At 41.4% G+C, this 27,089-nt stretch overlaps 1 protein-coding gene across 3 annotated transcripts in view; it reads left to right on the top strand.

Annotated features, from left to right (window-relative positions):
* Nucleotides 1-27,089, top strand: part of LOC129731910 (uncharacterized) — a 527,400-nt gene that overhangs the window by 117,390 nt on the left and 382,921 nt on the right. For all 3 annotated transcript variants that reach the window (XM_055692286.1, XM_055692282.1, XM_055692283.1), the window contains exon 2: nucleotides 19,124-19,137. The gene's annotated coding sequence lies outside the window, so the exon portion shown is untranslated. The remainder of the gene's footprint in view (nucleotides 1-19,123; nucleotides 19,138-27,089) is intronic.

The following is a 27,089-nucleotide window of genomic DNA, read 5'->3' as shown; positions in this document are numbered from 1 at the left end:
CCGTTTACCAATCGACTCCGCACCATTTCTTCTTAATGTACTTTTGATCCCAACATTGGCCAGGTCTAAGTTAAGCTTTGCCAAAGCTTTCAACAAGATCTTACCCCTCTGGTTCGTACAGCGATATCCCCATGTCTATTCCAAGCGTTAGAGTCACCCACCACTACGATGTAAAACCCGTCAGCTCCATGGTTTCGAGTTCGACCATATGAACGAGCCTTGCGATAGACCAACGTGGTGGAGATGAGCAACTTCAGTCGAACATTCCCTTCACCTTGGCAACAGCATATCCTTCGTTTGAGGTTAACACAACCTCCTGAACCAAGAACCTACTCATGGTCCATATGGCCGCCATACCGTTACCGTTTCCGGGAGGGACACGGTAGGAGTCGGATGACTATGTCCGACAACGTCTCCCTTACGTCACCCTTACGCCCAGGGTTTAGTAACGGTTGGGCACTTCAGGCCTTCCATTAAGTACTTGTCGTACCGTTTTCCGGAACATGCTAGGCACTTCGGGGGCTCCCCGCAGTCTCACACTTTACGAATTGCACCAGCGGCAACGCCTGCAGAATTGGCTTCTGTCAGGCCCCATACAGGCTCAGGGCCTCCTTCAAAGCACCTGGTGCAAACATCCAGTTACTGAAGTATGCCCTGAGGTTATATTGACAGCCTACCCTAAGTTTGTCTGCCGATGCTAGTCGGAAAGTGGTTTGTGCAACGTCGTACCCCTTAGTGATACAGTCCAGATTTTTAGGCTTGAGATTCACTTCTGAAGTGAGCGTCCGAACTTGAACCTCTTTGACGTCCGTCTGGAGCTCAAGTATCACCTCGCCAGTGCGGGAGCGACGGATTCTTCGCACGTCAACTACTAGATCTAAGTTTCGCCCCTCATTTTCTTTAAGACTTCTGAGTTTCTCGGCCTTCAGGGCCTTCCTGATCTTCCTTGGTCATTTGGCCGCTTCGCTGTCCTAGCGTGTCACACCTTCTAGACGCTTTCTATCAACCATTGTAGAACGAGCGTTCCTCGCAGTCTCCAGTTCGGCCGGGATGTCGGCGGATCTTTTTCGCGGGAGTAGTACAACCTTCGTGTTCTCGGAGCCGCTTCTGTCTGTCTGTCTGTTCAATGGCGTAGTAAGGATAGAATGCGGGAGCAATTACTATGAGACACTTTGACACGGACCAATGATGCCTCCAGCGTGTAAACCGCACCAAGCCATGCATTTTTCTGGGTGCATTGGCGACTCTTGTATTGCCTCTGGTTGCTCTTCGATCCTAATGCGGCAATTTTGCTTATCAACATACCCATTTAACCAGAAATGAGCTTCGTCACTGAACACAATTTTTCGGTAAAAAAGTGGATTTTCGGCAAGTTCTTCTAAGGACCATTCACCAAAAATTCGATATACGTGCTCGTGGGTTTATGTCCGAAAGAGTAAAACTGGTTTGAAATTTCGTCACAATAGCTTGAATAACTTGCTCAGTAGGTCGATTATGACGACGATAAAATGGTCGTAATGCGCGAAAAACATTTTTCACAGAGGACGAATTTTGGTAATAAAATTCGATTATTTGTAAGCGTTGTTCAGGCGTAAGTCTGTTCATGGTGGAATGGAAAACCAAACTGAGTACATTAGACTTTGACAGCTGTCAGAATTCCCGCGTGAACTGTCAAACCTGAATACACGAAAAACCAAATAGCAAAAAAATCACCCTTTATTTTGAGCTTTGGTGCAGTATTTTTTCACTTTTGTAGTTAGTGTTGTAAAGCCACTGAACCGATCATCACTGAATTCAGTATAAAGAATATATAGTAGCTAATTTAAGTTTCATCCGCTGCTGGTGAAAAACGCTATCTGAAAGCACGGCTGCGTGATCACAAAATTATGGATACGGTTCGAACTTTCATTGCTTTCCTGCATGATCAGCCAATAACGGTATGCATTCGAGGATTCACCAAAATTAGTGCATCGGTGATGCTGGCGGCTGAAGGACTACCAACTGACTTAAACCTTCTACTTGAAATTTTCCTGGACGTTCATGAAGCACTGGGAATATCACGCGATGACGATGCTTTAGCAGACCTGCAGTCTCATCGGATATCGTTATCCAACTCATCCAGTCTCACCGCCTACAACAACTAAGGGAAAGCACCGACAAATTTTATAAACCGAGTTTTCGAACATAACGACCCCTTTCGATGAGAAATAAGAAGACTTACAGGTAACACTCACCAACCCTCAAACATCGTCAACCACCATATCCCCAAAAATTTCTTCACCAACACAAAATGCGACTGAAATTTTGGTTTACTGTCAAAATTTCAATCGCATAAAAGGCCCAGCCAAAATGAAACAAATTTACAACAATCTTTTAGGCTCATCCTTTTCATATTGGCGACTGAAACAAACTGGGATGAAAGTGTCAAAAGTGAAGAGATTTTTGGAACTATGTTTAATGTATTCAGGAATGACAGGAATCTTCAAGAATCCGAAAAGAATTCAGGCGGAGGAGTCCTCATAGCGGTCTCTATGAATTTTAATTCAGAAACTGTTGCTGCACCTAAATTCAAAGAATTCGACCACATTTGGATAAAATCGCACATAGCAGGTGAAACACACGTATTCGCCTCTGTGTACTTTCCTCCACATAACGCTAATAAAATTACGTATGAAAAGTTTTTTAATTGCACAGAAAAAATTTTATCTGAAAGTTCATATCTATGGGGATTTCAATCAAAACATCGCTGACTTCATCTTGGACCCTGAAAACGAAAGCATCCTACTCCCAGTCGTTGGAGATAACATCACTTTGCACTTCATGTTTGACGAAATTGCTAAACTAGGTTTGAACCAGGTTAACCATGTAAGAAACCATGAAAATTGCTATTTGGACCTACTCTTAACGAATATCCATGAAGATTTCTGTGTGACCGAATCATTTAACCCACTGTGGAAAAACGAAGAGTTTCACACAGCAATTGAATATTCTTTATTTTCACATGAATATCAAAGACCCAACTGTAAGTATGAGGAAGTCCTTGATTTCAAACTCGCGAACTATGCAAATATTAAAAATAAACTAAACTGTGTCAATTGGCAACAAATTTTTAGAGATGAAGGAAATGTCGAATCATCTGTTAGCGTTAGTTTTTTTTTAGTTTTAAAGTTGTTTATTTTCTAGCTCATCTGCGGTAGCTTAACGGAGCAGTGTTTACAATCAATTTTGCTTTAAAAAAAGAACAAACTTTGTTAGTGAGAGTGATCGTTACGCCCGATTTACTGGGGTTAGTATGTATACAATTTTTCTGGTGAGGGATATTTGGGTTGGGAGTTGAGTTTGTTTATAACTTAATTATTGTTATCGACTGATATCTTATTGCTAGTAACTATTATTTCTTTTAATATTATTGCTACTAGTATTGCTAGCTAGTAAACTATTATTTCTTTTATTATTATTGCACTGCGTATTCCGTTTGTTTGAATCTGGAAATTTTTCCTCTACGGGTACCGCTAAAGTCGAATCAGGTTGTCGTTTTTGTGTCTTCAGTATGAGGTATGGCCATAAATTTTCGTGTAGTGGGATGATAAATCTAACAATTAGATAAAAGAGTTTAAATTTTGATGTCGGCGTTTTTCAGAAAGCTGTAAAGCTCTGACATATACTGGAAATCTCCGCTTGCCAGGATGTCTCTAACGGGAACGTTTAGCTGTCTTCCTCGGGCCCGAAGGGAATCTGTTAGCTTGGACCTAACATCACAGAATTCGGAACACGACCAAACAACATGCTCAATGTCGTGGTAGCCATCACCACAAACACAGTGATTACTGTCTACAAGCCCTATACGAAAGAGATGCGTGTTTAACGTGTAGTGATTGGACATAAGTCTGGACATCACGCGAATGAAGTCGCGACCTACATCCAACCCCTTGAACCATGCTTTCGTCGATACCTTAGGAAAAATGGAATGTAGCCACCGTCCCAGTTCATCTGAGTTCCATGATGATTGCCAGCTATTGAGTGTTCTCTGACGCAAAATGCTGTAAAATTCATCGTAAGCAATTGGTCTTTCATAAATATCGCCATCAATAGCACCCACCTTAGCTAAAGAGTCAGCCTTCTCATTGCCCGGAATGGAACAATGAGAAGGGACCCACGCTAAGGTAACCCGGTAATTTTTATCTGTTAAAGCACTTAAGAACCGTCGTATTTTCCCCAGGAAATACGGGGTGTGCTTTACAGTCTTCATCGATCGCAGAGCCTCTATGGCACTGAGACTGTCTGTGAAGATGAAGTAGTGGTCTATGGGTAGGGTTTCGATGATCCCAAGGGAGTACTGAATAGCAGCAAGTTCTGCGGTGTACACGGAAGCAGGAGCATCGAGTTTGTAGGAGGCGGTAAAATTTTCGTGGAAAACACCGAAGCCAGTGGACTCATCTAGATTAGATCCGTCAGTGAAAAACCTTTTATCACAACTAACATGTTTGAACTTATTGGAAAAAATCTTAGGGATCTCTTGCGGTCGTAATTGATCCGGGATACCAATAATGTCTTCTTTCATGGTGGTGTCGAAGAATATAGCATTATTTGAAGTATTTAAAGGTGCGACATTAGAGGAATCGTATGAAGAAGGATTAATATTTTGAGCCATATAGTCAAAATATAAAGTCATAAATCTGGATTGAGATTGAAGGTCGACCAACCTCTCGAAATTTTCAATTACTAATGGGTTCATGATCGTGCATCGAATAAGTAACCGGTAAGAGAGATTCCAAAAGCGATGTTTCAACGGAAGAATACCCGCTAGCACTTCAAGACTCATCGTATGGGTCGACTGCATGCAGCCCAAGGCAATACGCAAACAACGATATTGTATTCTTTCTAGTTTTATAATGTGTGTTTTCGCAGCGGAGCGAAAGCAGAAACAACCGTATTCAAGAACTGACAGTATCGTTGTTTGGTATAACCTTAGAAGGTCTCCTGGGTGGGCACCCCACCAGGTTCCGGTAATCGTACGAATAAAATTAATCCTCTGTTGGCATTTTTGTGTCAGATACCTAATATGACAAGCCCAGGTGCATTTAGAGTCGAACCAGACCCCGAGATATTTAGCGACTAAAACCTGAGTGATCGTTTTACCCGTTAGTAGGAGCTGCATCTGAGCTGGGTTATGCTTCCTCGAAAAAACGACCAGCTCAGTTTTCTCCGGAGAAAATTCGATACCCAGCTTGAGAGCCCATTCAGACAAATTGTCTAAGGTATCTTGCAATGGTCCTTGCAGATCGCTAGCCTCGCTACCAGTAATGGATACAACGCTATCGTCCGCAAGTTGCCGTAGCGTGCATGAATTGGCAATACATTCATCGATGTCATTAACGTAAAAATTATATAAGAGAGGGCTTAAACATGAGCCCTGGGGAAGACCCATGTAACTAATTCGGGAAGTTGTCGAATCACCATGTGAGAAATACATATGCTTTTCTGACAACAAATTGAGTAAAAAATTATTTAAATTTGGTGAAAGTCCCTGCGAATGAAGTTTCTCGGTTAAAACTTCTACAGAGACAGAGTCAAAAGCCCCCTTAATGTCCAAGAATGCAGAAGCCATTTGCTCTTTTCGAGCAAAGGCGAGTTGAATTTCAGTAGAAAGCAACGCTAGGCAATCGTTCGTCCCTTTGCCCCGGCGAAAGCCAAATTGAGTATCTGAAAGTAAACCTTTTGTTTCGACCCATTTGTCTAACCGTAAGAGGATCATTTTCTCCATTAATTTCCGGAGGCAAGAGAGCATAGCAATCGGCCTATATGAATTGTGATCAGAGGCAGGTTTTCCGGGTTTTTGAATAGCAATGACTTTTATCTCCCTCCAGTCGTGCGGAACAATGTTTAGCTCAAGAAACTTGTTGAACAAGTTCAACAAGCGTCTTTTTGCAGAATCGGGTAGATTCTTCAACAAGTTGAATTTTATTCTATCCAACCCTGGAGCTTTATTGTTGCACGAAAGGAGAGCCATCGAAAATTCCAACATCGAAAATGGAGGCTCTTCCGTAGTTACTGAAAACGCGTCGCGAAAAATCTTCTGTTCCGGAACAGAGTCCGGGCAGACCTTTTTGGCAAAATCGAGTATCCAGCGATCTGAATACTCCTCGCTCTCATTCGAAACGTTACGATTCCGCATGCGCCTGGCGGTATCCCAAAGAGTGCTCATCGCTGTTTCCCTCGATAACGCGTTTACGAACCGCCGCCAGTATCCGCGTTTTTTCGCTTTCATTAAGCTCTTCATCTGCCTGTCCAGTATCTCGTACCTTCGAAGCAGCATAACCGAGCCATACTTTCGGTAGTCCTTATATGCCGAGGACCTTCGCGCGTACAGTTCAGAGCACTCTTTGTCCCACCACTTGGTAGGAGGACGCCGTCTAATTGTTATCCCGGGTATTGGTTTCGTCTGAGCTTGAGTCGCGGCGTCGATGATCAAGCCTGAAAGGAACGCGTATTCTTCCTCCGGAGGAAGTTCCTCGTGAGACTCGAGATTTTCCGCTATGAAAGTCTCATAACGCTTCCAATCAATATTACGTGTGAGGTCGTATGACATATTGATTGGATTCGCGGGAGTTGAACCATTAGCAATTGAAATAACGATTGGAAGATGATCACTACCGTGAGGATCATTGATTACTTTCCACTGGCAATCTAACGCTAGTGATGTCGAGCAAAGGGATAGGTCTAGCACGCTTTCACGTGTTGGAGGATTAGGTACACGTGTCGCTTCCCCAGTATTCAAAAGTGTCATATTGAAGTCGTCGATCAAGTTACAAATTAAAGAAGATCGGGCGTCGTCGTATTGCGATCCCCATTGCAGACAGTGGGAGTTAAAATCTCCCAAAATCAAAAAAGGTGCGGGAAGCAATTCTGCTATGTCAGAAAGTTGCCTCTGTTCAATCCGCACGGATGGAGGAATATATATCGAAGCAATGCAAAGGTCTTTTCCATTCATATTTGTTTGAATGGCAACGACTTCAATGTTCGAGATCCGAGGGAGGTTGATTCTAAAAAAGGAGTAGCACTTTCTGATCCCTAAAAGTACCCCTCCACCATGTGAGTCTCGGTCTCGACGGATTATGTTAAAATCGTGGAAATTGGGTTGATTATTTGAATTTAGGAAAGTTTCACAAAGCGCAAAAGCGTCACAATTATAAGTGTTTATTAAATGAGAAAATAAATCGAGTTTGGGGGTGATACTTCTGCAATTCCACTGTAATACAGTGATAAAACTCCTAACCTCTTTCGCCGTCTTAGTCATCGAAAGATATGATAGCTGAAATGAGGGGCCAAGTTGCTGCTAGTTGTTTCAAAAATGTTTTCACTGTAGGGAGAAGGGCAAGAAGAATGTTTCTAAGGGGATCTGTTATGTTGAATGTTTTGAATATCCAGTCCACAATATCAGAGAAGTTTATAAACCCTGTTTCTTTTTTATCCTCTGATCGAGAAATGGGTGCACGAGGGGTTTTTGGTGTCCCAGGAAGCGGTGGGTACTCCTGGTTAGATTTGAAATTAAAACCGGGAGGTACTTGCTTCGGTTTTTCTTCACCGCTTCTTTTTTGCGTAGGTATATTGGTCATTCCGCTAGGGGTTATCTTACGACCTTTGCGAGAAAGATTAGGAGAGTTTACTATTCTCCTCTTCCTAGATCCTTCTGGCATGGCATAAGAACACCCTTCGACGGGATCGTCAGATGTACCCTCATCGGTTGGCAAAAAGGAAAAGATGTTTCCTGTCGAGGGTGGCTCAGCCCTCTTAAGCATTTCTGCAAGAGAGCGCTTTGATCGTTCCTTAAGGGAACGCTTTATTTTCTCCTCGCGCTGTTTGTACGCGGGACATGCCGAAAGGTCATGCCGAGTTCCCTCGCAGTAAAGACACTTTTCAGTATCCTCACTGCAAGTGGTCTCAGCATGATTGCCTCCGCACTTGCTGCAGCGTGCCTTGTTGCAACAGTAGGTGGCTGTGTGACCTAACTGCTTGCAGTTATGGCAGTGCATGACCCGCGGTACAAACAGGCGTACAGGTAGACGAACCTTATGCAAAAGGATGTAGTTCGGCAGTGCAGATCCGGCAAATGTTACCCGAAAGGAATCCGAAGGAAAGAATTTCTTCTTTCCTTCATCGATGGGCACTGAATGCAATTGCTTGACATCCAATATCTTTACATCTTGCATCATTGGGTTCTTGAAACAGCCAACCCCATGACGCAAAATGTCATCGACAGTGAGATTCCCTTCGGTCACAACACCGTCGATCTCTACATCCTTGGCAGGGATGTACACGCGATACTCTCTCGTGAAGAGCTCGCAGCAAGCAATTGCGTTTGCTTGCTTCAAGCTATTCACGACAACTCGCAGTTTGTTCGGCCTCACCTTGGTGATTTCGGTTACGTCCGAAAACCGTTCTGTCAGGTCCTTGCCAATGCGCAAAACATTCAATGGTTTCTTTATGGGCCGGAAGTAGACAGCGTACGGGCCCTTAAATTCATCCGGGTAAGCTTTTATACGAACGTTAGCTAACACGTTCGGATTTGGTGGACTAGGTGCAGGGGATGGCAGTGGAGATGGAAGCGGGGAGCTGCGGGGTGATATTTCAATCACATCTCCATTCGTTTCAACTTCTAGGAACAATTCCACCTGCATGTTGTCCATATCGTTCATGTTTGCGGGAGCAATATGCTCTACCGCACACTAACGGTAAACAACCGTGTATAAATGGGGTACCAAGTTGAAGTGATTAAATGAAAAAACAATTTCTCCAAGTAAGATGAATTAAAATTTAAAAAAAGTCACTCGTATAAATGGGCAAAGAATGAATGAATAAAAATTATAAAAACAGAATACTTCACCGAATATCCAGGTCGGTTTTATTTTTCATCTGCCGTGTCCTACACGCAACCTTGTGGATGTCAGAGGATGATCACTATCCAGTAGCTGATCCGTACTGCTAGCGGGGTATCCAGATCCCGGCGGTGAGGAGAGGGGATTTGCTTCTGCTGCTATCGGTGTCAGCAGCTGCTTCTCGGTGCTGGTAGCGGGGTATCCAGCACCCGCCGCTGCGGGGAAGTTGAACTGCTTCTAATGTGCAGGCTATTGTCACCACAGCACAAAACGAACCGAAAAAAAAAGCACCGTACAGTATTTCGTGTGGTTTATTGTTAAGTGCGAGTCGTAGCTGACTGAAAAAACAACGTCTTTTCGCCACGAAAGCAGAAACGGCACTGATCTGTTAGCGTCTTTTACAAAATTCTGTACAACATCATCTATCAAGAGATTCCATTGAAGAAAAAACGACGCCACGCTAACACTAAACATCCAGTCTGGTTTAACAAACAAATAAAAAATTTAAAAAACCGCAAACAAAAAGCCCACAAAATGTTCAAAAACACAATAGCAGTGAAAATCTAGCAATTTACTTGGAAATATGTGATCAACTGAACTCTGCAATCAGTAATGCATTTGAAGAATTCAATGCAAAAACTGAACTAGAAATTAAGTCTTGTCCAAAGAACTTCTTCAATTACGTCAGACAATTTTCCATCAATAATGCAACTCGATGAACATGTTGATGATAACTCGGAGAAAAATTGCAATCTCTTTGCAATTTTTTTCCAGGAAATCTATACCACATTTTCCGAAGAAAATCGCGACCGCGATTCTTTTGCATTTTATCCAGAATATCCAAGAAACGTTGGTGTCAATCAACTTCAGGTACAGGATGTTTTGCAGGGTCTGAGAAATTTGGACCTTTCCAAAGGACCTGGACCTGACGGAATACCTCCAGCACTCATGAAAAATCTTTCGAAGGAACTTACATCTCCTTTGTTCTGGCTGTTCAATATGTCGTTGGAAACTGGAGTCTTCCCAAATAAATGGAAAAGCTCATTTTTAGTGCCAATTTTCAAATCTGGGCGTAAATCTGACATACGTAATTATCGTGGAATCGCTATTATCTCTTGCATTTCTAAACTCTTTGAGGCAATTGTCAATGAAAAGATATTTGCTCAAGTCAAAAATCGAATAACTGACAAACAACACGGCTTCTTCAAAGGCCGCTCTACATCCACAAATTTACTTGAATTCGTAGATTACTCATTGAATGCAATGGATAATGGGAACCATGTTGAAGCTCTCTATACAGACTTTAGCAAAGGATTTGATCGTATTGACATACCAAAGCTACTTTTTAAACTGCAAAAAATTGGAATTGAGTCTGGTCTCCTGAAGTGGCTTGAATCATATTTAACAAACAGGCGACAAATAATAAAATTTAATGGAAAAAAGTCAAATCTCATTCAAGTTACTTCAGGTGTTCCCCAAGGCTCTCACTTAGGACCACTTCTTTTTATTTTGTACGTAAACGACATTTCCTTCATCCTCAAAAATGTTAAAGTTCTAATATATGCCGACGACATGAAGCTGTTTTTGGAAATAAAAAATCAAGAAAACATCAATGTATTTCAGAATGATTCCACACACATTTTATATCTGGTGTAAGAAAAGCCTACTTGAAGTAAATGTAAAAAATGCAATGTAATATCCTTTAGCAGAAAAGTAACAATGCCCAAAATTGTAATTGCATTAGGGGATCAGAATGTGAAGAAATGTGATAAAGTTAGGGATTTATGAATAATCTTAGATTCTAAACTTAATTTTATCGACCACTATAACACTATCATACACAAGGCAAACAACATGTGAGGGTTTATCAAACGCTTCTGCTACAATTTTCAAGACCCGTACACTATCAAAACTTTGTATATTGCCTATGTGAGGTCAATACTGGAATACTGTAGCATTGTGTGGTCTTCTCGTCCTGGCGTACATGAAGAAAGAATTGAATCAGTACAAAAGCAATTTCTACTATATGCTTTTCGTAAGCTAGGTTGGACCGCACATCGTCTTCCGTCATATAAAGCACGCTGCATGTTGATTGACATTCAAACATTAAAAGAACGGCGAGGGTACGCGATGGCTTCATTTGTAAACGATATCGTTTCGCAGAATGTTGACTCAGCAGTACTACTTTCTAAATTGAACTTTTATGCACCCATTCGACAACTTCGACACCGTAGTTTATTTGCTCTTAACCATCATCGTACGGAATACGCAAAAAATGGACCTATAAATAGTATGATGCATTCTTATAATCAACACAGCGAAGCCATTGACTTTACGATGTCCCGGTATAAACTGAAACAGTATTTCAAGTCCTTGAGGCTGAGGACACAACATTAATTTGTTTTATGTTCGTGTATAGTTTAGAAATTAATGTAACCAGTCTACATATATGATTGACGAAATAAATAGATAAAAATTAATGAGTTGCGTAGTTGGGGAAGGGGTTATATGAAATTTCTTCTATATATAAAAATGGAGTGCTTTCTGCCTGATCCTTTAGCAACCAACGGATCATGCTAAGAAACCTCAACCAAGATTGGTCCTAAAGCATCTAAAAACGGTGGAACCAATCATTTCGAATGATTTGACTTTAAAGTTTAAATGATTAAGAAGGAAAACCACGAGTGAAACGATTTTTGTCGAGTCAGCCAGTAAGATATATGTTTAAAATATCAAAACCGTTGATTTTCAAGCCAATATAATAACTTTACAATCATAGTTTTAACTTTTTCATTTTTGTTACTGCAGCCAACACTACGTGTTTACGTGTTATGTTTTATCTTTTAAACTATTTTTTCGAGGCTAATTTCATACAGTAGATTTTACAAAATAATGTCGAAACCCCAGAGACACAAATTATAATCGGAGAATAAACTCCGTAGTGCGTAAGGACTAAAAAAGCTTGGTACAGATCGATTTGCGAATTCGCGCGAAACGTCTCGCAGTGCCTAGTCGGATCAGAAACCTTCACTCTGGAATTATCCACTTAACCAGCAGCTTTGTCATGCATATTGAAAGCAGTTATTTCAGAAAGGGGTAAAAATTCCTTTGAAAAATGCCTAGCACGCACTCCACGAGGACAATTGGCTCTCCGTCCTGCAGAAAAATCCGGTTGATCGATCAAAGGCCGCGTCGTCAAAGAGTAATCCTTTTCAATCTGTGACTCTCTGGTGAATAGAAAAGCAACTGTTGATAGTGCGGAGTAAATAAAGCAGAAACCTAGAATTCTAGTCAATGCTGTGCCCAGAAAGAAACATCAAAGTATCTGATGATGTAATCACACTCTACTGGAAAAGGTTTCATAGTAGCAAAAAAAAAAACTGTAATTCATCGCTTTCTGGATGAATGAAAGCGACTGCCAAAAGCACTACATGAAGGTTGCGACCATTAGCGGTTCCGAAAGTCGTCGGAAACTATAGTTTTTTTTTTGTATTCTGTTGCTTTTTATCCTTTTTTCCGCTGTGCGAGATATTTCGCGCAAAAACAAAAATTCAACTTTATGCTTCTCGTTGTAATGGTCCGCAAAGAATAGACACAACATTGCCCCACTCACTGCTCTCTTCATCCCGAGAAAAGCTCGTTCCGGAAGCGTGGATCACAGTGCGGCTTTTCTCGCTCTCAACCTCAGACGGTTTCCACCCGCCAGCGAACGCACTATGGGACGTTTCCATACAAGCAGGCGGACAAAAATATTTTCATCATTTTTTCTACACTTCTGGTATTTTTTCTACTTGTTATGAACAAAACAAGCTACTTAGGATCATTTGTGACTATATTACGGTTAAATTTAAATAGAGGGGAGTATTTTTTTATATGCAAAGAGGAAATAAAAGATGGATTCGTTTGGAATCCAGCGCTTCTCCCTTTCAGTGGCTGCCCCACCATTTCTAATAGACTCTAGTGTGTAAGGAACATGTGTGTCAAGTTTGGTGAATACCGATCAAGGCGTTCTAGAGTGAAATATATGCGAAAAACACGGTTTTTCTAATGTGCTTCAATTATGCTCCAAAAAGCAGAGATTGATCACTTGCCAGAAAAGTTATATCCGTATAATTTTATTTGCCAGTCTTGCAATAGGGTGACAATGAAAAAGCGACATATTATTTTTTTTTATTTTGTAAAATTTTTAGCAGCAATCTAAAATTTGAGGGATTTTCAACTATGTGACAGAGATAATATAATATAATTTTCTGATGGATACACAGTTTGAAGGAATGAAATAAAACGCCAAAGTTTTTATTTTTATTGTGAAAATAAAACAAGTCTTGTCAATAGTTGTTTTAATTTCTTTCGTATATTGTTTCAATCTTCTTCACTTTCATCTTCTTTAGAATATTTTTCAATAACGTCTTCTACGAAATTTTCTTCAATTTCATCCACAGCTTCCATAAGTTCTTCTAGTGCATTGCATTCGTTGATATCCTCTGTTGAACAGCTTTCTGAATCTTCGAATATTAAAAAACCTTTAACGACGTCTGGATAAGTCAGGGATACTTTTTTCTATTTTCTTTTTGCTACCCAAATTGAACTGATGAATGGGTCCGATTCATTCATGGCACGAATGAAAACATTATGTAAGTTGTCTAATCTTGATCGTTTCCTTGCATGATGGGTTCGATATTTTTTCAATTGCTTATGCTGACTTTTTGCTGCCTCTTCCGCTAATGTACCAAGTGGTGCTGGAGAATGCATAATAATTTGTCCAGCATGAGCAAGAACTTTATGTATAGTTGCTGGAATCTTATACCAACTGTACATTTGAAGGTATAGTCGATATGTTTCCTTGCAGTATATATCGAATTTCTCCGGGTTTATAGCCTCTTGGCAGTTGATAGTGATCAAAATATTGCGAAATCTCATAACCAACTCTTCATCGGACGCTGCTTAAAAGTTTAGGATTGGAAAATACTCGTCGGCAAATATTGCCTGTAGTACTAGTTCCAGCTCCACCCGATCTTGGTTGATCTACTCTTACTCCAAATTTTTCGTACAGCTGTACCTGTACATACTTTTTTCTTTTGTCATACAAAGGTCTCAATGGTTTTTCAATTCTCCATTTTTTTTACATCCATTCTATATGATATATGTAGTAGGCATTCAAGGAACGGTATCCATGCATGAAGTGGAGATATTCCATAATACAATGCACCTTCATGTGATATAAAGCTGTCATCTAATTTTTCTGCACTATTCATTATATTGGGCGTCGCTCCACAAATTGGACAATTCGACATCGATGAGTTTCCTGTGATGTAGGTAAGAACCTTTCCGTCGATCACACTCAATACAAAATCGAAATCTACAAGTATTGACTTGTATCTGCTTCTGATTATTGTGTACATATAACCGAATGGGAGTTAAAGTTGATGAAAACACATCTGAGTCATCCTTACAACCTTCTGGGAGCGCTTGATGGTATTGTGAATATCCAGTTGAACCATCCATGCCCCAGCTACTTAAAAGAACCAATTCTGTAGAATCTAGCTCGTTGGAGTCCAGGTACTTACTGATCTCTTCGTCGATTATTTTAATTATTCGGTTCACTGTGTTTTCCAATAATGCCTGCAATTTTACTTTTATTTTTGACCCTGTTTCTTCGATGAACTCTGCAGGAGGGCTACATGTCTTCTTTACTGCTCCTATAACCGAGTAAGAAGGAAACCTCGATGGTGACATTTTCCCACGTTGATCAGTCAATTGGACTAACATCTTGTTAGAACTTTCTTGATTTCTTAAGATGTGGCCAATGACTTTAACCAGATTTACTTCTTTTTGATGATAGGCCGTTCGTCTGGCTACTAGTAATGCCTTCTCAATGCTGTCCACTTTTGGATCGATTGTTTCATTGTCGATGATGCGGCGTTTTCCTCTTTCGCTTAGCTCCAAAAAAGGTTTCAAAGGCCGTCCCCGTTTTGCCGCTGAGCTCGAAGACGAACATGCTACTGGGTTATCGTTGTGATCCATTTCGATGAATTCCTCGATGCCAAAGTCTCCGTCGAGCCAAGTTCCAAAACTTGCGTTAAATCTCGTCTTATTGCGGAAAGATTCCTGCCATTTTGATTTATACCTTAATACCGCCCTCCTTATTTTGTCACTAAGACTTTTATATTTATCCACGTTAATTGTATAACTTCCGCACACGAATTCTAAGATTTTCGCCACATTTTCTGCTGTATTTAAATTCGCTTCACACAATAAAACAATATTTCGATTGTCCATCTTTTCACTTGCACTTAACTTACTTGATAATGGCTGCTGCATTACGGCACATCAATAAAACTATAAGTGTAGGAAATAACAGGTGAGTTAGGTTATGATAGTGATTCATACAAAAGAGCGAACGGCTCAAGGATATGAATAACGGTTCTTTGAGCGCATCAAAACTGATTCGCGAAAAACCGAAGTTTGCCGAAACATCACGATTCATCAATCTCGTACGCATATCATTGTGAGCAATGAGCAACTTGCACTGCGTGATGTGTAAGAACGACCGCACAAAGTGTAGAAGCCAATTCACCGGTGGGCGTGTGCAATGCTATATCCCCTGCACCGTACATTAACCCTCTAGTGCCCAAGTCAATTTTTGGACGGGTTTTTTAAAATCACTATAAACCCCCATAAACATGTGTAAAGTATTTATCAAAGTCTTTTATTTATTTCACTGAACCCCGTCAAATGACGGGCTTGGGCACTAGAGGGTTAAACTTCGGCAACACACAAGTCGGGGGATTTAGCCTCGTAAAATCACCGGAGCAGAGGGATTTAACTTCGTTAAAACACTCGACAATCTGCTCTTACGTAAAGGATAACATCAGCAATGCGAGCCTGATGAATGATATAAAGATTTTTTCCCATTTTCTTCTTATTGTCAAACGGTTTTATTCGGTTGGTCGCAGGTAATCGCAGCTAACTTTTTTGAAATTGTTAGTAGACACCTGAAACATGAATAAAAACAGGGACCTAGCATTGGAAATCCTGGGAGTAAAAAGATGACGGCCAACAAAGTTGAGAGTAACTATTTTTTTTCTTTTTTTATTCTCTTTATTATTGCTTATCTTTTTTTCACTCATTCTCCTGAAAGCCTAATCACTTACGTTAGTGAAAATATGATACACTCAATAGTAATTATGTTATTATGATCAAAATACTTTTTTGCAGATTTTTAATACTTCCTATGAAAATCAAAAATTTTTAAGCTGGTTTTAAACGCTTGGTCGCAGGTGGTCGCAGCTAGACTCTTCTTAATTCGTTAGTAGACACCTGAAACTTGAAAAAAACAGGGACCTAGCCCGGGAGCTCTTGGGAGTAAAAAGTTGCCGTCCAACAAAGTTGAAAATGATGATTTTTTTTCATTTTCTTCTTCTTGTTGTGCTTCTTTTTCACTCATAAAACCACATAACCACACATTTTTCTGAAAGCCCAATCAAAAACGTTTACAAAAATATAGTACACTCAATAGTTATTCTGTTAATATGTGCGAAATATTGTTTTTATATATTTTACTTTTTCTCGAAGAAAAAGGCATTTTTTACATTTTTCATCTTCATATCTCGATATCTCAGGCATAGTACCTGCTACAGTCTTGAAATTTGGAACTTTTCTTAGTTAGAGTGTCTACTTTCTATAAAAAATATAGAGAAATAGATTGGCGACAGTCACTTTTCCGATTTTTGTCCGCCTGAAATCCTATAGTGGAACGTCACACCGCCATCTCCATCCTCTGACCACATTGTACACAAGCGACGGAAAGTTAAAACTTGTTCGCAGTCCACAGGCGGGTTGTTGGTTCGAGCGTTTCGCCAGAACCGGTAAAGAGATAAACCATGTCATCTGGCAGGCAGGATCATGGCACAATTCACGAGCTATCCTTATGGGGGCTTATGGGGAAGCGACGGTAGACGACCGAAAGTTGAACCATTAACCATTGGCCCGCACTGTCTTTGTGTTGGTCGTTTGGTCGTTGTGGGATCGAAACTATTTTCAGGAAACTATATTTTATTAACTCTTTAATAGGCTGAACGTGACGCAGGGTTCCGAACAATTCCGGTTAGCTGTCAAGGTTGTCATTCTTTCAAGTCACCACCACCCCTTTCTCGGTTAATGACGCAGTGAGCATTCCGACGAGACCGAGTGCGTGAGTTCGTTCACATAGCCAATGCCTTAGAGCCTTTTTAAGCGTAATTTGCATAAATTTAGATTTTTCAATGGGAAGGTCGTTGTGCCGATGCGGACAATGACGACAGTAATAACAACAACAATAACATCTATAGAACAGGATGCCGGTGTCATGTTGTTTTGGCTGGCAGTAAGTTTTGATGGTTGTGCGTCGACTTGTTCTGGTTGTTTCAGCTTCCGTTTCGACACAACTCGAGCAAGCGGAGTTGTTATACCCTATCTTGTTCCGTTTGGAGGAAATGGCATTTTTTTACTGTTCTCGGTGAAAGTGTTGATGAAATATACACGGGTAGAACTCTTTTTGATTACCAGGCAATGTTTTATACGATACTGTAAGCGAAATATTACCGTTCTCGGATTTATTCCTACTGTTAAGCTCTTCAATCAAGGGAAAATGTATTACTTGATTTTACTCATTTCTCTTCACGGTCTCCCCAATTATTCGTTCTTTTGTTCCACTCACAGGAAGCGAATAGTGCTTTCGCGTATATTTTACTGTCGACAAAAAAAGCCTTTCGCATTTTATTATTATGATTCGTCCCCCCTTCGGCTTTCGAGCGATGTAATTATTTGCACTTTTGCCGGGCCTGGCTGACCAGAATGGGGTGCTGCTCGAGGTTCGTTCAGCGATGGACCACAACCTTCGCCTTCCGGTTAAATAAATATACGGAACAGGACCGGTAGCCAACATAAAATTCCCTCTCCAGTGTGGTGGCTTGCACTGTCCTGTTCACAGTCACAAAATATCGAAATGCTACCGCATTAATTTATCCACCGGATTGCATCCGTTCACAGGACGGCACGGCACCATCGGGTTGCAAACCAAAACGTACGGTCCTTTTCGGTAATGGATCGTGCGAGGATGTGATGAGTGGGCATCCGTTTTGGTACAAATTTATTGACAGTCCACCTACGATATATATAAATACTGTTTACAGTCGTGTCTTGCTTCCGTTGGAGTTCGGTTCTGTTGTAGCGTTATCGGGTGTTCGAAGCGGTGTCGTCGTTGTCACCATAGCATACCAATTTATCTGCTTCATCCGATGTTGGGTGCTGTGAAAATGTTCCACTCGATGGAAACCTTGCAATGATTTATTTTAATTTAATTTTCGCAAAAATCGGTCGTGAGCCGCAGTAGTTTTGGTCTGTTGAAAAAATACGATGGCTTTCTTCTTCCTAGAAAATTGAAGAAGTGTCCTAGACAAGTAAGCAAGAAAGCATAATTCGATATTTTTATTCAGCGAACCAAAAACCGAGAACTTCTTGGTAAACTGGGTTGAATAAACAAATTCAATGTGTGTCTTTTATTTAAACCTTTTCTTTTTAAATTCCTATTATATTCCGATCAATTTTTATCAGAAAGCATTGTTATACACTGGCAGAAATGAAGACTTTTTCAGTTTTGATTTGTATATCACTTTAACAATTCCCAAAAAAATATATCACAATCATTTACTTTCATTGCTTAAGAGTAGAAATTCCACGAATTTCTACATATCATGGCTTCGCGAATGTTCTTTCCAAGCAGCTCTAGGAACTAAGTGCTTCATCTTGCAAAGTCTATTTCGCCACAAGGGAATGTACTGACTGAAGATGGAACATCCGAACCATTAGAATACCACCCAGTTGGGGGGTGGGAAGTCACCCATCGCGTAAAGCAAAACAAAGAACAAGTTTTCCATCCGCTTCGGACGGAACAAGTTAGTACATCTGCAACGTCTGCCTCCCTCGGATACCATAAGCCATACAGCAAAACAAGATAAAGTTATCAATCAGTTTGTGCTTTTTTGAGCTTTTGTGTTTTGGTGTCAAGGAAACCCGACCTTGAACCACCAATGCTTTTTTTCTTACCACCAGAGTTTTTCATGTATTGAGTTTCACATGTATTGAGTTCGTTTAAGCTTTGGCTTGTTGTGATACTTTTGGCAATGTATATTCAATCATATCAAAATCATAATACTACTATTTTTAACATAGATACTGATGTTAATTTTTTTTCTGATTATTTCCAGGCAGCCTGAAACAGGTACTATCGTCCACCACATGCTATGTTTCCATCGTGCAATCAACAGGCAAGCAATTTAAAAACGTATTTTAAAAAACATAAACTAGAAACAGGTTCCCCTTATCTCACATCAAAATTGCGTACCAAATACAAAAAATTAAGACAAAACGTCCGAGTCATTTTTTAGCAATTTTCCTTTCATTATCTAAGTTATTAGAGGAAAAAATTCGCGGCAGGAAAATGAAAAAAGGCCTTAAATCGGTGTTTGTGACATTTTGTGATAATGACAGAACTGAACAAAAAAGCATATTTAAAACAAGGAACGCTAACTGTGATTCATTGCTGGAAATGATAGAAAATCTCGAAATATCAGGTAGCAGATAAATGAAATTGAATACCCAATATACTCAACATTTTTAAAATTATCCTCAATCAAGAATCAGTAAATCAATGCTCTGGAGTATATAAAAAATGATTTGAACTTTGGTGAAAAAGGCTTCTAGAGTAAAAATTTCGGAGAAAAAAATTCAAGAAGCGTGCTGAAAATCGCTATTTCTATTTTTGAACTCGCAACCTGTATGCTAAGCTTACAATTATGAATTTAAAATTTAAAAAAAACTTACTAAAAAACAAATAACTCCTTGTTGAAAATTCAATAACTTTATAATGGCGTGAGGCAATATAAATGAAAATATAAAAAAAAGTTTTATCTGAATTTCTGCTGATCCATAGTTTTGTTTGGGTGATAAGAGTGATATTTTTTCAAATAGATTGGCCCAAGAAAACAACTCATTTCGTAAGCTATTAAAGCTTTCGAATTATTTGAGCGATTTAGAGTTTTCGAGCTTGAATTGAAGGTAATTAGTTGGTCGTTCAAAGAAATATACCAATATATGGACCGTGGACATTATACAGACACCCAGGCCCGGATTTGAGGGGTAGGAGCAATGCCTCTCGACGCCTCCCGACTCTAGAGGGCCTCCGTATTCCTAGGCCAGATGAAAGCCAAGGAGATTACTTCTTTTTTCCTCATCACTTTCCTTTCACAATAACCACTCAATGTTTTAAGAAAAGAGGGCCCCCGACGATATCTGCCCCGAGCTCCCCATCACCCAAATCCGGCCCTGCAGACACCCCTCCCCCTCTAGAGCTGTCCACGTGGAAAGTGGATGGCCCCTAACTGTATTTCACATTACAACAGCTATGCGAAATTTTTTACTTAAACCGGTTTTTGTCGTTATGGAAGGTTTGGGACCCAGAAGATCCTTTCGCTCGATTTTTTTTGGATTCCTCAGAAATTTGTGCGTAGTTTTTTTTTGCATTGATAGATTTTTATTTTTTGATATCACTTTATTTTTGGACCACATCCATGAACCACCATGCGTCTCTATTGGAAAAAGTTACTGCAACCGTACTTGTGAAATTTCCTTGAATCTTATGTTATCAAAGGAGGGGCAAAACATTGGGTGTAAAGAAGCTATTATCTCATCAATTTAAGATTTTGAACTTAGCTCCTAGGCCTCTTTGGTATTTCGTGAACTAATGCGAATGGTTGGACAACTACTTGTTCGATTCCACATCTGGTTCCATATGAAACTTTTTTGTTGCACTTCAAGGAAGTGTGTTGGGGCAAATTTTATTCACAATGTACATTAATTCGCAATTTTTTTGATAATACGATATTACCTTTTTCTCTGATGATTTACTCGCTTTTACAGCTGATTCAGTACTGAATCCAGAATTCGTCACCATGTCACTTGATCTTTACTTTTACGTCGTGACACAAAGCATTTTTGAAGCAGCCAAAACCGCTTGCCAAGATACACTCGACCGACAGACTCGAATCGGTTATGACACCGTTGATCTCCACGTCTCGTGCGGGTATGTAAACGCGATACTCGCGTGTGAAGAGCTCAGAGCAAGCTATATCGTTGGCCTCTTTCAGGTTACTGACCACGACAAGGAGCTTGTTAGGCCGGACCTTGGAAATTTCGGTCACGCCCTTGTACTCCTTCGTCAGGTCTTTAGAAATCTGCAAGAGGTTCAACTGTTCCGATTTCGGTCCCGCCTTTGGCCGAAAATAGACAGCATAGCTGCCCTGGGCTCCGTCTGGGTAAAGCCTGGGGCGAGGGGGGACTGAAGAATGAACAGGGGAGGGGGTAACAGAAGGGTCAGGGTCAGAGAGGTTCGGGGATGGTGGCGCGGGAGGCGAGGGATCTACATCCATCCCGCTAAGTCTAGCGCACTAACGCCGACAAGAGCACGTACCTTTTTACTTCTCCCTTCCAGTAAGGTTGGTTGTCCGATCGTTCGAAGTTGCAGCCGTTACAGCCAGCAGCACCAATACAGCAGCACCAAACAGCCACCAGCAGCGAGCCAGGTGTGAGATCACTCCACACAGCGATACAACTCACTGTCAACTGATGGCTTCTTCTTTTTCCTCTTTTGTGTCTCGTCCACTGCTGTAGCACAATTCAGCCAGCAGCCCAATCGGCTTACGCACCAGCTGGTAGTCACGATGCAAAACAGTTGAACAAAGGCGCGACCTTGAACCCGGATTTATTTCACTCGACCAGGCAAACAATGCCAACACTTGTTTGTTTTATATTCTATCGGAGCGATCACCGATCACACGTCCGATACTGATGCGTGTTCGGCACAGAATGTACGCGAGAATCTTTGTCGACACACATAAAACAAGTTCATGCGTCTGCACCAGACACCATTTTCCAATATGCCATCAAGAATTGACCTCATGATTCTACGCTCAAAAACACCAAGAGCTCTTCGATCAGCCTCTATAAGTTCCCATGCTTCATGACCGTAGATAGCTACCAGGACAATCAGTGTTTTATAGAGTGCAAGTTTTCTATGAACTTGCAGACTGCGGAACCCTACCTGGTTACTTTATCTCAGGAGCCGTTCTTAAACCACGTGGTTATATTTTGATCACTTTTTATACCTCCCGTACCACCCCGTGGTCTTTCGTGGTATTTTGGTAGAGCCCCCCTTCCCCCGCCGACTTTAACCACGTGCTTTTTTTCACTTTTTCTCGATGATTTTTACAATTTTGTTTTTAAATTTTCAGTACATCCTCCATTCACCTGGTCGTAAGTTAGCTGATATTACTTTAAAAAACGGATAGATAATTGTTGTTTATTTTTAAATAACTTTTCATTATCTTTGAAGGATATAATAATTTCCTTAATTGAAAGTAATTTATAAGATGATATGTGGAGTATATTTAAAATGATTTTCAACCAATAATAGCATGATCATCTGTGATACTTTTTACTCTAATGGTTATGGTAAATTGTATACCCATCTAAAAAATCAAAAGTTGGTGCCATCTTTGAAATATTTAGTTGATAATAAGTGGATGTTCACTTTTAGTTATTTTCAGGTAGCTACAACTAGTACACTGGTAGTAAAGTGATAGTTTAGGTATCTACAATTATGTTTTTCATCATATCGAACATATTCGTAATCTTAAATAATTTACAAAAGATTTAAAAGTTGAATAAAATATAAAGTTTTTTCTGCGTTCCGAGCTTAAAATGTTTCAAATAATAGAAAAGCATGTTGAAGTAGCGGTAATAAAACGATTGAATGACGTGAGTTGGGCAAAAATAACGATCAAATTTCTAGTTTCGTAGTGTTTCTGAACCCTGAAATTTAAAAAATAAATTATTGACATTATCATCACTAGGTCCCTGAAAATGTTTGGTTTATCCTACTTTCAACGTCCAGATGCCATCTATTGTATTTAAGACCCAGACATTGATTTTTACCAGTCATTGAGTATTAAAATATACTATCAGGAATAATGTCACAAATCTCTACACATTGCAAATTACAATTATTATTCCTTAGAGACGAATGCCACATTAGACAAAGCCTCAATATTTTGAGTACATTGGCTAATTGCTGACAAATCGTGAACGCTCCGTAAAACTTATAACTTATAGAGCCGTGTCAAATTAATATATTGATTAAAAAATTGCAAAAGATTAATTCTTGACATGGTGGTAATAATAAATTATACGACTAAAAAAAACACCTGGTCATTCCTGGATATCAAAACTGGAATGCAGATCTCACGTATCACGAGATAGTGATCCGAGTCAATTTTTCGTCAGATAATTAGAAAGAAGGAGGGGCTACATAGATGATGAAATGGTAGAGACAAATGTTTCTTGAAAGCTGCGCCGGCCGCTGTCGTAATATTACCACAAACACAAACATGCATTTTTGCAAGGTTTTTTCCGCTAGCAGCAGCATTTGGTAAAACAGAAAATTCAATTAGCCGCTTCTGTACCAAAATTTCGAGGCACCAAAAGGTGCCAGTTGCCGATTATATTGTTATTTTTTGGTTAGTTCGTCCAGAATTCCAGCCATTTTAGTATTTTGCAGTAGCTATTTATTACCAACAGCCACCAGCATAACGGGTGAAACCGGCACGAGATGACCGGTACTCTTTTGTCTTTCCTCCTTTCAGCTGCTAACACCGAGCGTCCGTATGTATCCGGTACGGTTTAATAATGAAACTGATGGGATGAAAATTTTTTTTTTGACTAAATTACAATATATTTCTTCAGTGTTTTTTTTATGGAACAATAGTTTAACAGTGTAAGTGTTTTGCTGTCTAAGCATTTCATCTTTAGTTTTGATTTTCTCTTTTTTTTCAATAATTGTTGCTTATTGATTGGATTTTGGTAATTTTTGTGATGTTTTACATCGTGTTTTTAAATTTAAGAATTTTTAAATAACCTACCTACTTATTACTACTTAATCCTACTATGTACAAACGTAAAAACTATAACTCTCGAATAATCGCATGTTCTTAAGTGGAGCACCTCCCTCCATATCTCATACAGTAGCGGTCGAATTGCTCTGCCAAGGTATCCAGGTTTGCAAGCTCATGTACCTCGCTTGTTCGCGTCCAGGGGGATAGGTTCAATATCATCTTCAAAATTTTGTTTTGCACGCGCTGGAGCCTCAGCCTGTGTGTCTGGGCACAGCCCTTCCAAACTGGTACTGCGTACTCCAACGTGGGGTAAATAATCTGTCTGTAGTCTGTAGCCATCTTATTCCTCCGGCACAATGTCGATGTCCTACAAATCAGGGGGTATAATGTCCTGATGAGGATGCTACATTTGTTCACAGTCTTATCGACATGTACCCGAAAAATCAAATGACTGTCCAGAGACAGACCAAGATAAACAACCACGTTGGACCACTCTAAGAGGGAGCCACCGAACCGTATCTTGCAATCGTCAGCAGGAACAAGCCTGGGCGATCTCGAATGTGGAAACAAAATGACCTGGGTCTTAGCCACATTGATCACAATTTTCCAGCTGGCGTAGTACTCATTCAGAGCATCCAGGCCTCCTTGCAGCCTGCGTGTCAGAGCGCGGATGATGCGACCCTTATACATGATCGCGGTATCATCCGCGAATTGGGACAACACTCCACCCCCCGGGAGAGGTGGGATGTCCGAGGTGTAAATGTTATACAGGAGTGGTCCCAAGATACTACCTTGGGGCACTCCTGCATCGATGTTGAGTTGCTCTGAGCACACATTGTGCAAGGAAACCCGAAAAGCTCTGTCCGAGAGATAACTTTTGATGATCTTTATCAAATATAGCGGAAAATTGTGTCGATGTAGCTTGTACACCAGGCCATCATGCCACACATTGTCAAAAGCCTTTTCAATGTCCAAAAGCGCCATTGCTGTTCGTCTTGGACACCGGCTTGTTCCGCTGGATGATGTTCGTAGCTCGATTGAGCTGATGGATGGTGGACCTGCCCTTGCGGAAACCAAACTGTTCCTCAGGGAGGACACCATTCTCATCGGTGAATGAAAGCAGGCGGCTCTGGATCGACTTTTCAAACAGCTTGGAGAGGGCAGAGAGTAGGGTGATTGGACGATAGCCCTTAGGAATAGAAGGATCTTTCCCCGGCTTCGGAACTGGGATGACTTTAGCTAACTTCCACATTGAAGGGAAGTAGCCAAGCTCCCAGCACCGGTTGAAAATTTGTGCTACAAAAGCAAATGAGCCGTGGCTCAAGTGCTTGAGCTCGAGGTTAAATGTGTTATCAAAGCCGGGGGCCTTCATATTCCTAGATCCCCTCGCTAGACCGATGAGCTCATCCGCCGTCACTCGTGCTTCCTCTGGGACCAAACTGTTCGAATTGTCGACCATGGAAACTCCCTCAGAAACAGCCAGCTCGAAAGGGCTGACGATGTTTCGCCCCAGATTGTGTGACGACACGAACTGCTGCCCCAGCGCGTTTGCCTTTTCAACAGGTGTTATGAGTAGTTCACTCTCCCCGGACGGAACAAGCGGAGGAATGGGTTTTGGTCTCTTTTTCAAAATTTTGGTTAGAGACCAAAAAGGTTTTGAGTTTGGTGGAATCTGGCGGAGCTTTTGGCCAAACTCGCGGTTCCGCAGATCTTGAATGCGTTCCTGGATAACTTTGTTCAGTCGGTTGCTCATGGTCTTCTTGGATCGGTCACCAGTTCGTTGGTACTGGCGCCGATAGATGTTGCGCAACCTTATGATGTGTTTAGTGGTGCTGTCGATATGGATGGCGGTACTCACCTGAGTTTGCTGTACGGGGACCGCCGAGACACGTGCGACGGCAATCGCACGCTGGAGGGTGTCCAACGCCTGGTCGATCTCCACTGGAGTGTTCAAGGGGTGGTCGGTGATGGTGTTCTCGTCGACGATACGCTGAAACCGGACCCAGTCGGCGCGATGGTAATCTCGCCTAGGCTGATTGGCCACCGTCTCTGCAGTGGCACCCGAGGTAAGCACCACCGGATAGTGGTCCGACGAGAGCTCCTCGAACACCACTGGAACCTCGAAGATTGCCATGTTGGACAGGAATATGTCCAGAACAGAGTGAACCCCGGTCCGGGAGATTCTGGAAGGGCACTCCGGTGTCAAGATGTTGTAGTGCCCGGTCTCAAGGTCTTGCGCCAGGATGATGCCGTTCCGGTTTCGTCTTCGGTTGCCCCACACTTCGTGCCTAGCGTTCAGGTCTCCAGCAATGATGTACTTCGCTCGCCGCCGAGTCAGCTTGGCCAGATCGTTTCGTAGTTTAGCAGCAGTACCGTCTCGGGTGGTGGTTTGCTTGGGACAGTACGCTGCGATGATGATGATTGGGCCGAGCGAGGTTTCAACTTCGACCCCGATGGCTTCGATAGTCTTTAGTTGGAAACTCGGCAGCAGGCGACGCTTGACGTTGCTCCTCACAGCAATAGCAACTCCTCCGCCCCCTGCACTGATCCTGTCTAGTCGTACCAGCTGGAAGCCCGGTAGAAAGATGTTAATTTCCGGTTAAGATGAGTCTCCGTAATGACGGCAATATTGACCTCCTTCTCGCCAAGGAAATCAAGAAGCTCAACGTGTTTGTTCCTAAGGGAACAAGCATTCCAATTCGCAATAACGAAGGGCTTATGGTCCATTGTTGGAGATTAGGGCGACGATTGCAGCAAGCTGCTGGCTGCGGGTTTTATATTTACGCTGGATTTCGAATGCAGCGGAGATGATTTTGACTAGTTCCTCTGTTGATAGTGGAGGGTCATCTTCAGTAGAACCAGCAAACGTCCCAGAGGTAACGCCAGCGTATGACAATCCAGGAGGCGGGGTGGGTCCTTGGTTCGAGAGAGCAGCAGCGGCGGCGAAACGGGGCTGCGCAGAAAATTTCGCAGCGGGGGTGCTACGATTCGGTTGGCTGTTATTCGGGAGCGGAAGCGGCTCCAACACGGGGACCACATGTCTGGTCCGGATCGGTGGAAACTGATCTGGTGTATGAGCCGGAGGAGGCTTCCGATGACGTCCGTTCTGGTTGGCTGTTGACGCTGCCTTACGAATGCGAATAAATTCCGCACGCTTCGGGCAGCTACGGCTGGTGGCACGATGGTTTTGGCCACAGTTGGCGCATTTAGGCTCGGAGTCATCAGG

The sequence above is a fragment of the Wyeomyia smithii genome, chromosome 3, assembly GCF_029784165.1.
Source record: "Wyeomyia smithii strain HCP4-BCI-WySm-NY-G18 chromosome 3, ASM2978416v1, whole genome shotgun sequence".
NCBI classification, from domain to species: Eukaryota; Metazoa; Arthropoda; class Insecta; order Diptera; family Culicidae; genus Wyeomyia; species Wyeomyia smithii.
Note: the sequence above shows the minus strand (reverse complement) of the source record. Positions and strands in the feature narration are given on the sequence as shown.